Below are 15,491 nucleotides of genomic sequence, written 5' to 3'. Positions count from 1 at the left end.
CCTGGACACATGTATACAGATCCTCAGCTGGTGTAAAGTGACAGAGCTCTGTTGAAGTCATCAGCTAACGATCTGACCCAGGCTTTTTCTCTCCTGTACTTCACTGTGACTAATCATAAATGCCTGGCCCGAGTACAGCTTGCAATTGAGACTGATGGCAGTTCTGGAAATCTGGAATCGATTGAGAAGGTCCAGTCTGGGTCATTATGATGGAAGTCTTCCTTGCTTCCTACTTATATCCTATCTCCCTGTTTATTGCCTCAGACAGTACAACCCCCCCACCTTCCCCATTGTTTGTTTTCCTGTGTGGTGCTGCCCTGTTGACTTCACGGTTCCTTCCGTATGTTCATATGTAAATGGATGTCCCTTGTGCTAGCTTTCATCTGACAGAGAGACAGGTGAATAAACAATCTGACAGGAAACCTGTTTCTCCACCTCTGCTGTGATACAGAAACTAAAAACATATTTTCAGTATACGTCCATGGAACTCCTTTTAGTATCTATATACGTACATTTCACAATGGTATTAACAACCAGTGTGACCCTGGTTTTCATTTAAGGCCTCACATGACGGTCTTTGGTGAATCAGAATGTACCAGTATCAAGATATTCCTGTAACCCCTTGGCAATGATGGGCTCTAATGTGAGTCATTTCCTTTATTTACCCATTTATCTCTATCTTTTTTTAATAAAAGCTGGAAGCACTTAGATTTTTCTCATCATTACCTGCCTGAAAGGGCTTTTCATAAAGTCTGAGAGGAACTTCATTGATGGAGAACAAAATCAACCTGTAGAGAGCTTTGAAGAACACCGCTAAGAGCAGAGTTCCCTCACTTTGTGACTGATGTCAACTTTCTGGGAGCAATGGGCTGCATCTTATTTGCAAATAAATTTACATCACTAATGAGAAGTGTGAACTCAGCCTGTTACCCAGACAAAATTCTCTGTTACTCACACACTCTAGGGGCATCCACCTTTACCCAGTTCCTAGGGCTCAAGGCGTAACCCTCTTAATTTAGGCATCCTCTCTTACCCTTCTGTGAGCTCAGGCATAACCTTATGCTCTAGGGCACCCACCCTTACTCAATTCCTAGGGCTCAGGGCGTAATTTTCTGCAGGTTTGCAGGACCTTTTACTGGTGAAAGAGCCTTACACAGTAAGATCTTTATCCTCTATTAATAATCACTAAAAACAGAATGCACACGCTATACATACAATGCTCACCACGCCCAATAAGACAGGTGAACTTTTCCCTGCTGGCCATTTGGGATCAGGTCCATCTGGGGGACTTCAGTGTCTGCATGGTGTCATTGGCAGAGTGTTGAGGTCTGGCAGCTCTGATGGGGCTGTGTCCTGGAGTTGGTTCATAAAGAACTGCCTTTTGGACCCCGGTTTATACAGTGAAACATGAGTCCTGCTTAGCTATACCTTAACCAATCATTTTACTAACCAATCCTAACAAAATTCTCTAACCAATCATACCCCAGCATCTTCATTAATTTACACCTAGCAAAATTAATTATTTAACAGACCGAACCAATCAAAGAACCAGACAGAGATCATACAGACAAACAATAGGGAAGTGGGGACCATAATGACAAAACAATAAGGAAATGAGGATTTCACAACCACAACTATTGATAAGTGGTTTCTTGCCAGGCAGAATGCTATCAAACTAAGTTTTCTTTAACTATCTTAAGATCTGTTTCTTTATCTGGTGATAGTGGGTGCTATTAGGGCAGGGTCTCCTTCTTAACGGCCTGATATTACATTGTTTTAATGTAATTTAGATGGAATGTGAGGATGTAACTTCCTGCTTCTCAGCTAATGGCTGCTGCTCTTTTAACTTGGCTGCAGACGAAGGCCTTAGGCCTTACAATATGGCTATAGGCCTTATCCTTACAAGCCCACTGTAACATTGCTTGTACTGGTCCTTTCTTTGACAGATGAATCAAAGTTACTTGTTTGAAGGTCACCAGCAATAATAGCTGAGATTTGATCAGCTATTAGCTGTACTTTAGGGCCTGTGAGGTGCATTTGATCTTCTGGCCTTTTTTGGGTACCCTAACTTACTATATATGGGAGGGGGGTAATTCTGACAATTGTCACGCAATTACAATAAGAACTATTGAAGCAGCTAATGGTTCAGATCTTGAGCTACCATAATCATGCTAGTGTTCTGTGATCTCAGTTAACCACTTATACCTGGAGGCATGGGTAGACTGGTCAGCTTCTTTCAGCTTGTTTGCAGGTTGTATGAAAATATAATGCTTTCTCATAAAGGGCTCAGTCCTGTGAGATGCTGAGGGTCTCCAGCTGAGCACCCACATTTTACTTAATTTACTCTGAAATTCAGGCTGCTCATTAGAGAGCTTGTATATGGATTTAGGGGCTTAACTTTAGACACCCAATTTTGAAAACATTGGCCACAGCCACTCTGTGCCTCAGTTTCCCCACCTATGAAACAGGAATAATACTGTAAATTGTTTTGAGGTACTCTAATGAACTGCATGATATGAGCCAGCTCCACAGGTGTGGTAAATTGGCATAGCTCCATTAAAGTCAGTGGAGCTACACAGATTTACACCAGCTGAGGATCTGGCCCTTTAAGTACACACATTTTTCCATGGCTATTGCAATGATTAAATAGGGGCTCTGTCGGGAAGTCATTTTTTGCTCTGCAATTACTTAGCTATTGGCTATAAAATGCTAGCTGGATTTATTTGTTAGTTTTTTTAAAAAACTGCTGGTGGGGATGGAAAGCAGGCAGGAGAAGAAATCGTTGGTCATCACTGTGTCTTCCAGCTGCCCTGTGCAGCTGTTCATGAAGCCTGAAGCCAGGTGCATAGGCCCCAATTGAGCAAACCATGTAAGGAGTGCATAAATCCCTTCCTATTCAATAAATGCTGAAGTAGGTGCTTGACTTCTAGCACATGCTTTCAGTCGCTGACTCTTTAAGCCTGTGCTTAATTGCTTTGCTGAATTGAGCCCTCGCTCCAGCTGAAGACACACAGTACTTCGGTGAAGTGCCCAGCACCGTGCAGGGTCAGGCCCCAAGTTTGGGTTTTAAATCAAAGGCCACTGGCCAAATAGAAGTTTTCCATTTTGTTGCAAACTCTGCTTGCTGCGATTGATGGATATTTTCAGAGACGCTTCCAGAGGCTTTACTGCTCAGTGCTTCTGTAGTGATTCCTGTTGGTTTACCCATTGAGTGCCCCAAGTGTATTTTGTTCCTGAAATGACAAAGGAGTACTGGGGAAAAGCTTGCTGGGTGAGCTACTTTCATTAGCTATTGCTAGCTGTGATCTTTTTAGCTTTGTACATTTCTTTGGGATTTTCTTTCAAATTTTAATTGTGATCATGTATTGCCCCTTTCCTCCCTCCATTGTACAGCTGAGTTTGAAGTTTTTGGTCTAGGTCTCGGTTCAGAAGTTTCATGCCAGGATGAATTAAGTTTATTATTTACAAGATTTATTTTGGACGCTTTTCTTACGGTAATGCCTAGAGACCCCACCTGAGATCAGAACCACACAGTATACACATACAGTAAGTCTCAATCCCTGCCTTGAAGAGCGTACGATGCAGAGGTAACATCACTGTAGTTATAAGTTGTGTTATAGAGCTGAGTTTTAACAGGTGCTTTAAATCTTTGTTTTGTGAAAGTCTCATTGAAATGGCAAAAACTAAGCCATGGAATCGAAGCTTTGAGCACAATCTGAATTTTTCATGGTGGTTCGAGGAAAAACGAACTGATGGTAACAAACCTGTAAAAGTCACCCATTTGGGCAGTTTTTTCACTGGATTGTCTCCTGTGTCTTGGTACCCCTTTTTCAAGAAATCTAAAGCACTCTGGGCCCTCTCCTTTGGCCACGTTGTTACTCCCCGTATGCTGGTTCCTAGAATATCAGTTATGCATCAGGAATGTTTGCCTATAAAACACAGATAACTTTTTAATAGTAACAACAAGTTTTTGCCACAAAGCAAATCCTCCAGATTGTAGTTCGGTAGCATTAATGCCATAGCCGATCTCTAGTCACTTACTTCTGAGAAAAACTAAAAAAATGAGTGATGCGCTCTGACTCCCTCACCAAATACCCCTGGAATGTAGGAGAAAGCTCCCTGAGCTAGGAAACAAGAGCGCAGGAATTCAAATCTCCCCTGTTCTGGTGCTGTAGAAATTGCCATTCCCTACCCTACCCTTATGATTAACTAATACATGAACCCCAACCTAGAAGATGGTTAGGGAACAGCTGCTGAACACCCCTCCCCCCAGGCTTTAAATAAGTTAATAGAAACAGGTCACTCACTGCAGCCCCAGAATCCAGGTCAAACTCCAGTCCTAGGCTCTGTACCACACTGGCTTTCAGGGTGATTATACCAGTTTATTTGCTTATCTTCAGCAGTGTTGGGGCAGAATAACTTCTGTTACCAGATTTGCCCATTACTTTGAGGTACGCTCATTCATTGGGTTTACTCTTCTGGGGGTGGTGGGGGGGTGTTCTGTAATTCTATCAATGTACTGCTTGTGTCACTTGTGTTCTCATACGGAGCTCTATTTCTCCCTTCTGCAAGTTCCCTCCCAATGGAGCTCTCCTGCAGGACCTAGTTTCCCCAGGGCTAGGTTCTTCCAGCCCCAGAATCAGATGAACACACATTAACAGAGCGCATCTGAGAGGACCGGGTTAATCAGCACTCCCAAGCTGACCCCTTATATGTCCCTGGACTCAGCAGGTGGGTTGAACAGCACTTCCAAGCTGTCACCCTCATATGTCATGGGCACCGCACTGGAATAGAGTATGGCTGAGCAGGCTGGGTCGAGCAGCGCTTTCAAGCTGCCACCCTCATATGTCCCAGGTTCAGCACGTCCCTAACCCCACTTTCACATCACAGTTGTTCTGCTAGTAACCCACTTGATGAGCAAACCCCACAGGATTTTTGGGTGCTGCAGGGACCTTTAGCTTAGGTACGAGGAGTGTTGTTGCAGAGTGAATGGGGAAGCCAAAAAACACCCACGAGTGGGGGGGAGAGAGAGAGGGAGAAGCAACCAGCTTAACCATGAAAGTTATTTATTGCCAGGTAATAACCATACAAGGAGAGCCAAACAAACAAAACAGTTATAATATTCAATCTAACTTAAATTTGATTATAAAAGTCAGGTTTAGAAAACTATAACTGATCACACAAGTCAGGATCAGAAGGTGATACCTAGAGAGAGCGCGAGACAGAGAGCTGGTTTTCACGACTCCGTGAAGCTAGAATCGATTGGGGTTTCCAGGCTGTGGTGTTAGCCGAGGGTGGAGACAGGCTGAGACCCCAGCACGATCAGTCAGGAGAAGATGAAGTCCCAATGGAACTGATGCAGATTTTGGATCCAGGCATCAGAACACATACTTGAGCATGAGTTGGAGTTTTTGTAAGGAAAGAACAGTGGTTCAGGGGAGAACACTAGATTTGTTTGTGGGTAAACTGATAACTCAAGGGGATATATCAAAGTTGTTTTGTTCAGGCTAGACAATAGGAACTGATTATTCCTGGCTATTTTGGATACCAATAAAGTATTTATTACTAAAATTGGTCTGATAACTTCTGAGCTGGGTGTGTGTGGGCATGGGTTCATTAACATCTGGAACAGAGACCCCCATCATGCAGTGCTTCCCTGCTTTTTCTGATCCCAGAGTTCCATGCGGTTCTTGCCTTGGAATCTTTGTTCTCCCTTCTGTATGCTAATGGGGATGCCTCCCTGTCCCATCTTTGATGCAAATGAGGCTAGGAGGGTTTCCTTAATCCTGTCACCCTTGTCCCAGGGGTCTCCCACAGCCTTTTCACTGCTTTTTCTAAGTCTTTCTTCTGATCGGCTTTGGTTCAAGCAGAGGCTGGAAGGGGGAAGGTCTTTTGTGAGTCAGACAGACTGGGTACTGCACCCTTGTTCCCCAAGAACACAGCTGATAGGTAACACTTCCCAAATGTATGGAACGTGTGCTGGCCAGATGTGCTGGTCTGTTGTAGTAATTGATATAAACGCAGATGAGGTCACTGTTACGGTATTAGAGTGCAAGTCTGGAGCTGGGGTAGGTATCGCTTTGGGATAACTGTTGGAGATGGAAGTGAAAGCCTCATGGAGTGTGTTACTGAAGCAGTGTTGCAGGCAACTTGAAGGTGGCAAGAAATGTACAAGTCTTTTCCGTAAACTTCTTATTTACATGCTTTTAAGGTTTTGGGTGCGCGGGGTGTGTCCTGCTGTAACCTTAATGGTCACTAATCCTGGTTTTAGTTTGGCAATTATCTAAATAGACAGGATAGACAAAGGGTGGGGGAAAGGCATTATTATTCCCTTTTTACAGATGGAAAATGGCGGTGCAGGCAGAGAAAGTGATTTGCCCAACATTAAAATGGGAATTTGGAGCAGAGCCAGGAATTGAACCTTGATCTTTTTAGGCCCACTTTAGTGACTACAAGACCATCCTTCTCAAGGGTTACTAGCTGAAGTCTTTTAATAGCTCTTTGCCTCCGAGTTTGGCTTTCTATAAAATCTGCATTTGGTAAGTGTCTCCCTCTCAAGATGCTAGTGAAAGGCTCAGTACTTCCATTGTATTGATCATGTGGAAATCCAGAAGTCCATCTGGATGAGCAGGCATACATATGGGGCTTGATCCAGCAGCGTGCCCTCAGTTTCCATTGATTCCTTTGGGAGTTGTACCTGTTCAGCAGTGCCACACTGGGCTCCTGACTTGTGCTTATGAAGTTGATTTTTTTTAAATGATTCTCTATTGTGAAGGCTCTGAGCTAACAAAGGTTCTGTTGCTTCTTCCCCTCAGGAGACCAATGGGTGAGCTCAAATGTGTAAAGAAGCTACATACAAATTGAAGATCAATAAATCCGTGTGAATTTGTACTTGAAATAGCTCTGATCTATTGTTAGGAAATTGGGGACTAGACGCAGGAAGGATTTATTACCAGTATCCGCCTGATCCATGAGAAAATAAAAATTCAGAGTTCCGCGCAGGAAGGAGAGCATGAATTATCTGTTTGAGACACTTAATGTTAAGGGAGACAGGCTTGATAGGATGCAATATTTAAAAATGATGTTAAGAATAACTCACTGTTGGCTAACAATTGGCAACCAGCCAGCCAGACCCCTCGGGGTTTATCTAGACTAGAGACACTTTTCAAAAATGCCTAGGTGCCATTTTCAAAAGCGACAGGCCCGTCTATATTAGAAAGGTGTACAGCCTTAACCAAGCTTTTTTAACTATAAATACTTGTACAGCTGTTGCCATATGGAAAGGGGAGTAACTGTACTGGTATGTCACCTTTAAGCCGATAAAACTGCATCCGTACTAGAGTTCTTTACTAGTAAAACAATTCATATCTCTAAAACTTCAAAGTGTAGACCAGGCCTATGTCACTTACATGCTTATGAAAATTTTTCTCTGGCATTTTTGGCTGTATTGTAACTCACGTAGTTAACTCGATGGATTGGGAATCAATTAACACAATTGCTAATGCCAGTCTAGAACTCCACAGTCTTTTGTTCTAGGACACAAACATGACCCACAACAAGGAACAAACACTTGCAATTTTGTTATTGACTCAAGTTAACTGATAATCAGTTAACTTGAGTTATAACCATACCAAAACCTCACATCTGGACAGACTCCTTGAGTCAGATTCCAAAGGCTTAGAGAAATTGTAGTACAGAGGCTGATCTGCAGAAAGACCAGAGGTTGAGTAATTCTGTTACTGAGAATATAGTGGATAATTGATTAAAGAAGTGCTTAAAAAAACAACAACCCCAAACCGAAGTGTGACAGAAGCAGGCAGGTGGGATCTACTTACCCTAATAACAGAAGAGCAAGCCCTTTGTTAACATACCCCGTTCTCAAGGAACCCCAGTGGGACTGAAGAATTTGGCATATATTGTGTCCAGACAATAGCCTGGAGAGAATATTTGAACATCTGCTTCTAATCTTGCAGCTAGAGAGAGGAAAATTTACGGACATACTGGGTTATTCAGATTGAAGCTAAATGCACATTTTCTCATTAAAGCAACCCTATGTTATTGTCATGACTCTACCAGTAGCTGCTCCAATTGCTGTAGCTGGATTTGAGCAGTTCACTTTCTTGTCTATGTCCTTGGGAATACTAAATTATTGCTGATTTAGTTTTCTCCACAGAGTACACAGCCCCTGGGCATTATATATGCAGACGAAGTGCCCAGAAAGCTTAAATGGATATGCAGAGGACTGACAGAAATTCCCTTGTAGTGAGGTACTTTGAGGAAACCTTGTGAAGTTCACTTTTGGCAAAGCTAGTGCTTAGATAGCAAAGTGCCAGGAGCTGTAGAAATACGGTAGAGAGTGAGTTCATGGATGTCAAATGTGCCAGTACCAGGGGAGGAGGTGCATCAGTGAAAAGAATCACATCCATAAACTCCAGCAGAGGGAGTATGTCAAGACCCCTCAGACTCTAAAGTACTTGATAAGAGGTTGACACTTAGGGCAAGTCTACACGACAAAATTAAGTTTACCTAAGTTATATTGAGTACAGCCACTATGCTCCTTTCCTTGTGCCAGCGGTGTGCATTCTCACCAGGAGTGCTTGCACCGATTTACCTGTCAGTGTGGGGCATTCTGGGACAGCTTCTGAAAGGCAGCAACAGTTGATGTAAGCAACAAGTGTCTACACTGACACAGCGTCAAGCTAACTACATTGACCCGCGCCTTGCCTCTTGCGGAGGTGGAGTTACTATTTGGTTGGTGCAGTAGATGAGTTACATTGGTGGGAGCTACATTTTAGTGTGGACGCTTACAGAGCTGGGTTGCTGCAAGCTGCCGTCCATTGACCGAACTGTAGTGTAGACCAGGCCTCAGTGAATTTTACTTTTGCCAGTTAGATGTAACCCTTTATGTGACATGGGTATAGTGAACTGATTTTATTTGTAAAAAAGCAACTGCTGTGGAATTTTTGTAAGCACTCCTGCTTTAATAGAAACCCCAAGATTCCTAAGAGGTGCCATTATCACGCTGTTATTTTCTTTTTGTATGTGTGGCAAAGGAGTTAATCCAGACGGGCACACCGATAGTTTATGGTCCTGAAGCAATTTGCGGAAGAAGGAAATATTGCCCATTGAAACAGTGCTAGGTGTACAGCAAAAGGAAAACGACTCCTGGTTAGAACAACCAGCTGAACTGGTTACATGTATTAGGGGTAGGAGTGGCTGTGCTTGGGGGGAAAAGAGTGACTATGCAGGTTTGGGGGTGATGGTCAAATTGTACACTCCAGCAAAGAGAGAAGTTGTGTGACGTTTAAGACAATTTAAGTTTAGACTCCTTCTTTGACTGGCTGAGGGCCTGATTCAAAGCCCATTGAAGGCAGTGGAAAGGTCCGTTGGGTCAGGCCTTGCGTACCTGTGCTGTGCAGTCACAGGAAGGCCAAGTGAGGGTCTCACAGGCCGCAAGAGGAGATGCTTTTGGCTGTGACTTTTGGATACAGTGGAGGATCATAGAATCACAGAATATCAGGGTTGGAAGGGACCTCAGGATGTCATCTAGTCCAACCCCCTGCTCAAAGCAGGGTCATGAGTGGTAAGTCCAATAAGGCAGTGATGAGCTGCCAAAATCTTAACAACCGGTTCCCTATCAAAAGTTCTGATTTAAGGGATGTGCCCCAGTATGTATTTTTTTTTTGTACCAACAGGGTTACCATATGTCCGTATTTTCCTGGGAGGAATTTTTAAATTTAAATTTTAAATTTTTAAATTTTAAAAATTCCTCCCGGACGGCAATTTAAGAACCAAAAAGCCTGACCTGTCAGGGAAAATATGGATGTATGTTAACCCTGCCTAAAGTTTTTTTTTAAAAAGATGGGCCTGAACTAGAAATGAGCTCCGTTTCACATGTGTGGGTCCCCGCCACTCTCTGGGGGTGTGCTCGGGTGACCAGATGTCCCGATTTTATAGGGAGAGTCCTGATTTTGGGGGCTTTTTCTTATATAGGCTCCTATTACCCCCCCACCCCCGTCCTGATTTTTCACACTTGCTGTCTGGTCACCCTAGGGTGTGCACATGTGTGGGTCCCAGCTGCTCCCTGCCCCCCTCATTGAAGCAGGTGTGCAGGGTTACTGCCCTGGGAACTGCAGGGCACTAGTGGATGTGGGGCCAGCTGCAGATAGGGGTGTGGGGCAGGGCTAGCCGGAGGCAGGGGGTGCGGGGCTGGCTGGAGACAGGAGGGTGCGGGGTTGGCTGGAGGCAAGGGAGTGTGGGGCTGGCTGGAGACAGGGCAGGGGCTGACTGGAGGTAGGGGCTGGCTGCAGGCAGGGCAGGGGGGTGCAGGGCTGGCTGGAGATGGGGGCTGGCTGTGGGCAGGGCAGGGGGTGCGGCAGGGGCTGGCTGCAGGCAGGGGGTATGGGGGTGGCCAGAGACGGGCTGGCTGCAGGCAGGGCAGGTGGTGGCTGGAGGCAGGGGCTAGCTGCAGGCAGGGCAGGGGGTGGCTGGAGGCAGGGGCTAGCTGCAGGCAGGGCAGGGGGTGGCTGGAGGCAGGGGCTAGCTGCAGGCAGGGCAGGGGGTGGCTGGAGGCAGGGGCTAGCTGCAGGCAGGGCAGGGGGTGGCTGGAGGCAGGGGCTAGCTGCAGGCAGGGCAGGGGGTTGGCAGGGGCTGGCTGCAGGCAGGGGAGGCAGGTGGTGGCTAGAGGCAGGGGCTGGTGCGGGCAGGACAGGGGGTGCGGGGGTGGCTAGAGGCAGGGGCTGGTGCAGGCAGGGCAGGGGGTGCGGCAGGGGCTGGGTGCAGGCAGGAGATGCAGGGGGTGCGGCAGGGGCTGGGTGCAGGCAGGGGATGCAGTGGGTGGCTGGAGGCAGGGGCTGGTGCGGGCAGGGCAGGGGATGTGGGGGTGGCTGGAGGCAGGGGCTGGCTGCAGGCAGGGCAGGGGGTGGCTGGAGGCAGGGGCTGGCTGCAGGCAGGGCAGGGGGTCGGCAGGGGCTGGCTGCAGGCAGGGGAGGCAGGGGGTGGCTGGAGGCAGGGGCTGGTGCGGGCAGGGCAGGGGCTGGCTGCAGGCAGGGGATGCAGTTGGTGGCTGGAGGCAGGGCCTGGCTGCGGGCAGGGCAGGGGGTGTGGCAGGGGCTGGCTGCAGGCAGGGGATGCAGGGGGTGGTTGGAGGCAGGGGCTGGTGCGGGCAGGGCAGAGGGTGCGGGGGTGGCTGGAGACTGGCTGGTGCAGGCAGGGCAGGGGGTGCGGCAGGGGCTGGCTGCAGGCAGGGGATGCAGTGGGTGGCTGGAGGCAGGGGCTGGCTGCAGGCAGGGGATGCAGTGGGTGGCTGGAGGCAGGGGCTGGCTGCAGGCAGGGGATGCAGTGGGTGGCTGGAGGCAGGGGCTGGCTGCAGGCAGGGGATGCAGTGGGTGGCTGGAGGCAGGGGCTGGCTGCAGGCAGGGGATGCAGTGGGTGGCTGGAGGCAGGGGCTGGCTGCAGGCAGGGGATGCAGTGGGTGGCTGGAGGCAGGGGCTGGCTGCAGGCAGGGGATGCAGTGGGTGGCTGGAGGCAGGGGCTGGCTGCAGGCAGGGGATGCAGTGGGTGGCTGGAGGCAGGGGCTGGCTGCGGGCAGGGCAGGGGGTGCGGCAGGGACTGGCTGCAGGCAGGGATGCAGGGGGTGGTTGGAGGCAGGGGCTGGTGCGGGCAGGACGGGGGGTGGCAGGGGGTACGGGGGTGGCTGGAGATGGGCTGGCTGTGGGCAGGGCAGGGGGTGCGGCAGGGGCTGGCTGCAACCAGGGGTGGCTGGAGACAGTGGCTGGAGACAGGGGCTGGCTTTGGGTAGGGCAGGAGGTGCGGCAGGGGCTGGCTGCAGGCAGGGGATGCAGGGGGTGCATGCGGCAGGGGCTGGGTGCGGGCAGGGCAGGGGGTGCGGCAGGGGCTGGCAGCAGGCAGGGGGTGGCTGGAGACAGGGGCTGGCTGTGGGCAGGGTGGTGAGTGCTCATGGGGAGAGCAGCTCGGAGCAGCCCGAGCAGCAGGACGCAGCCCAGGCCCAGCAGAGCAGCCGGGGACCCACCAGGCAGCAGTGGGAGCCCCAGGGCCAGGGTTCGGGGGAGCAGCAGCAGCACAAGGGCTTGTGCCCAGGGCCAGGCGGCAGCCCACAGGGCTCCCTCAGTGCAGCGCCCCTGGCGGCCGGAGGAGGAATAACATCACTTCCCGACCGGAGCCCATCAAAGCCTCAGCACCCCCTGCAGGGAAGTGGGTTAACAACCAGTTCTAAAACTGCTTCAAAATTTAACAACTTGTTCGTGCGAACCGGCTCCAGCTCACCGCTGCAATAGGGTGACTTCCAATAACCAAAACAAATGTAATTTAATGGCCTGATCCAAATGCTGCTCAAGGCAACAAAAGACTGTCTTTGATCTCTGTGGGAACTAGACTGGATCCTATTTTGATAGCACCGTGTTCCAGATTAATTTCTAACTATGAGATTATTCCCCCCCCCAGATAAATTACAAATGCAAATTCAAATCAAATATAGCTTTTTTTCCCCAGTATCAACAAGGCCTTTGGGGAAAAATATAATTCTTTTGCACATCTATGTGACTGACAGTTGTGGAGACTGAAGTCCTTGGGGCCTGGCCCAGGAAGCCCCAGGGGAAGCTTCATCACTGTACTAGCTTGTCTCAGCCTTGACCTGGAGGGGCCATCTCTAGTGGAGAGTGAGCAGTTCAGTCTCCCTGCCCAGTCAGTCCTTGGCGTCTGACACTGTAAGCAGTGGTGTGCATTATGATGGTTTCCCATGACGTGTCTACTGTGAAAAGAACTGTGTAGCCAGCTCATTCCCTGTATGCCTGTGAACAGCCATCAGATGATCACTGGTAACTTTTTGTTGGTCACTAGTGCTCTAGCTCAGTTCCATACTGGTGATCTAATGGTGAAAGGCTGTGAATCCCATTCCAATCCCTATTGTTAGGGACTACAGCTGTTCCAGAACAATAATACAAAAAAGAGGAGGGCCGATCCTGCTTCCATTGAATGGGAATTCTGCCACTGACTTCGATGAGAGGCAGACTGATATAGTATGTGGAGGGTTGTGCACCAATAGACAGTCTGGATCTGTCTTTGTTAAGCCAGAAGAATGCCTCATATGTTGAATTTCAATCTGTCTTAATGGCCTCTAAGTATCTCGGAGAGCTGTGATTGAAGACAAATGAGTTCATGCATTGTAAACAGAACATGTATCTTTGTAACAGTCATAAACAATATGAATGTTGCCATGACGGATCAATCACTACTAATTTGGCAACTTGTTTATGCCAGTTGGTTTGCAAAGGCTCCCTGACAATGGGGACATTAATATTATACCCACGCTGACTGCTTCTGGAACTGGTGATAATAATGAACTTATAACAGCAGTCAACAAGGGACCTGATGCCGCAGCCAGTGGAGAGGCTGCAACAAAGGGCTTGGCATACACAGGGTCTAATCTTGTTTGTCTTCTCTGCCATTGGTATCTGGTTTTGTATTGTAAGTGTGCTCAGTGCTGCATGGAGCAGAGGGGAAGACTGTCTCTGTCCAAAGGAGAACATTTGGTGTGGTGTGTGCCTGAAATGTCCAGATTTTAAAGCTATCCTGTTTCTCCCTCTAGAAGTCTGTAGAACTCTGACTTAATTGTGCTTTGTGATGTGTTTGGGGCTTGCTGTGCTTGAGGCAAGTTACGCGTGTGGCAACTTCCTACCTGAGCGAGACGCTCTCTCTGGGTCCTCAGAGTCCTAGGTACTTCCTTTCCTGGCTAAAATGTGATTGTGCTGCTTGTTACTCTGACTTAGCACTGGGAGAACGACTAGGATTCTGTTCTGCACCATCAGCCGAATCGTTACTGAATTCCAGTGACGGGGTTTCTGTTACTGACGGTGAGGCGATAGGAGCCAGACAAGACCCAGCTTGACTTTCATATGCTAGTTTGTCTCTGCAGATTGAGTTTCAAATGAGTTTGCTGCAGGCTAGGTTGAGTTTGCAAATGAAAAGATGACAATAAACAGGGAACCCTAATGCCGTCTTCACTGAATTACTGCTCGGAAAACAGGCACGCTTTAAGATGGGTTTCACCATAATAAGTTAGGAGATGGCAAAAATAGGACACTGGGGGTTTGACAGGTGTACCTTTACCAGCCGTTCTAGTTCAAATGCTGATAATATTGAAGATAACGTTTCTGTGGTGCTGGGATCTCTTCCAGTTGGGTTGGACCAGGAAAGGCTAAGGTTAAAGAAGAATTTCAAAATAATACCTCTCTCCCGACCCTTGAGTTTTTCAGCTACTTCTGAACATGATTCTCTTTTATCTCTTGGTCTCTTCCGGTCCTCTTCCATGCTTTGTTTCTCTCTCCATCCTTCGATGGTGCCCAGCGATAACCTATTGACCGACGGCACTGTGCCAGCAGCACAATAGCCCTTTCTCAGCTGCACCAAGACTGGATTGTTTGTGCCAAGCAATGGTGATGTCTCTTTAAAAGGATTGCAGACTTGAACCATCCAGTCCAGTTGCCCTAGGCACAGGGGGGCATTTTGAGCGCACAACCTCTTTTCTACACAAAGAGCCAGAGCCATTTTAATACTATAGGAGGATACGTTAGAAGCTGCTGCTGTTTGGAAAGAAGGTTTCATGTACCTGCTGCAGGAGCTTGCAGAATTAATACCCCGTAGCATGGCAGTGCCCTGAACTGCAGCCTCATTCGGCTGCTGCCAGCGCCCTCAGGGACGTGTTTACCATGCAGTCCTGGGAGGAGAAGCAGAGGAGGGGAGAAAATATTGTATCTTTCCAGCCCATTTATGGCAGGGTTTTCAAAGCCACAAAGGGGATTTGGATTCCCATGGAAATTGGATGTCCGACTCTTAGGCAGCTTTGAAAATATCTCACCTGTTGGGCTTAATTCTGCCCTTGGCGGGGGAACCCCATGCCTGGGATTTCAGTTGGAACTACACAGCTGTGTCATAGGGTGGAATTGAGCTCTGAGTGTTGCAGGGAGTTGTCCTGCTGTGTGGGCTCATTAATGTTAGCAACAACAACAAACATCAGAAAATGTTTCCAATGTAGGTGTAATTTGCTGGTACCTCTGGTGTGGAGGGGCCCGGCTGTTGTGGAAGCACTGCATGTGGGGTGGTGGAGGATTTGGGGAACCTGCCCAGGGGGTCTTGGAGCCCAGCTCCATGGGGCCTCCTTGCCTGCAGCTGGGGCAGAGGTGCAGACATGGGCGGCCGGTGACCTGGCCGTTGGGGGAGGCTAGCACCCCCAGCCCCTCCCCTTCTGCCCTCCACCCCCGCAGGAGCTCAGTGCCCAGAGCACCCCCACCGCAGCCCCCGGCCCCAGCGCCAGACAGCCAGGAGGTGAGGCCTCGGCCCTGGTGCTCCAGGAGGCCAGCACAGCCCCAGGCACACCGAGTCCCTGCGGGAGCCAGGCCAGCCAGCCAGGGCAGAGAGCTGGGAACGGCAGGAGGGGGCTTGGCCGGGCCTTGGGGTGCAGCATGGGTGGAGCC

The 15,491-nt window shown here is 48.6% G+C and overlaps 1 protein-coding gene across 3 annotated transcripts in view; it reads left to right on the top strand.

Moving 5' to 3' along the window:
• The window catches only part of VASH2 (vasohibin 2), a 71,097-nt gene that overhangs the window by 19,558 nt on the left and 36,048 nt on the right, over positions 1-15,491 (top strand). The gene's annotated exons all lie outside the window — the stretch shown is intronic.

This window comes from Lepidochelys olivacea, assembly GCF_965140295.1.
Source record: "Lepidochelys olivacea isolate rLepOli2 genome assembly, chromosome: 3".
In the NCBI taxonomy this organism is placed as follows: domain Eukaryota; kingdom Metazoa; phylum Chordata; order Testudines; family Cheloniidae; genus Lepidochelys; species Lepidochelys olivacea.
The sequence above is the reverse complement of the archived record's forward strand: the minus strand, read 5'-3'. Positions and strand labels throughout refer to the sequence as shown.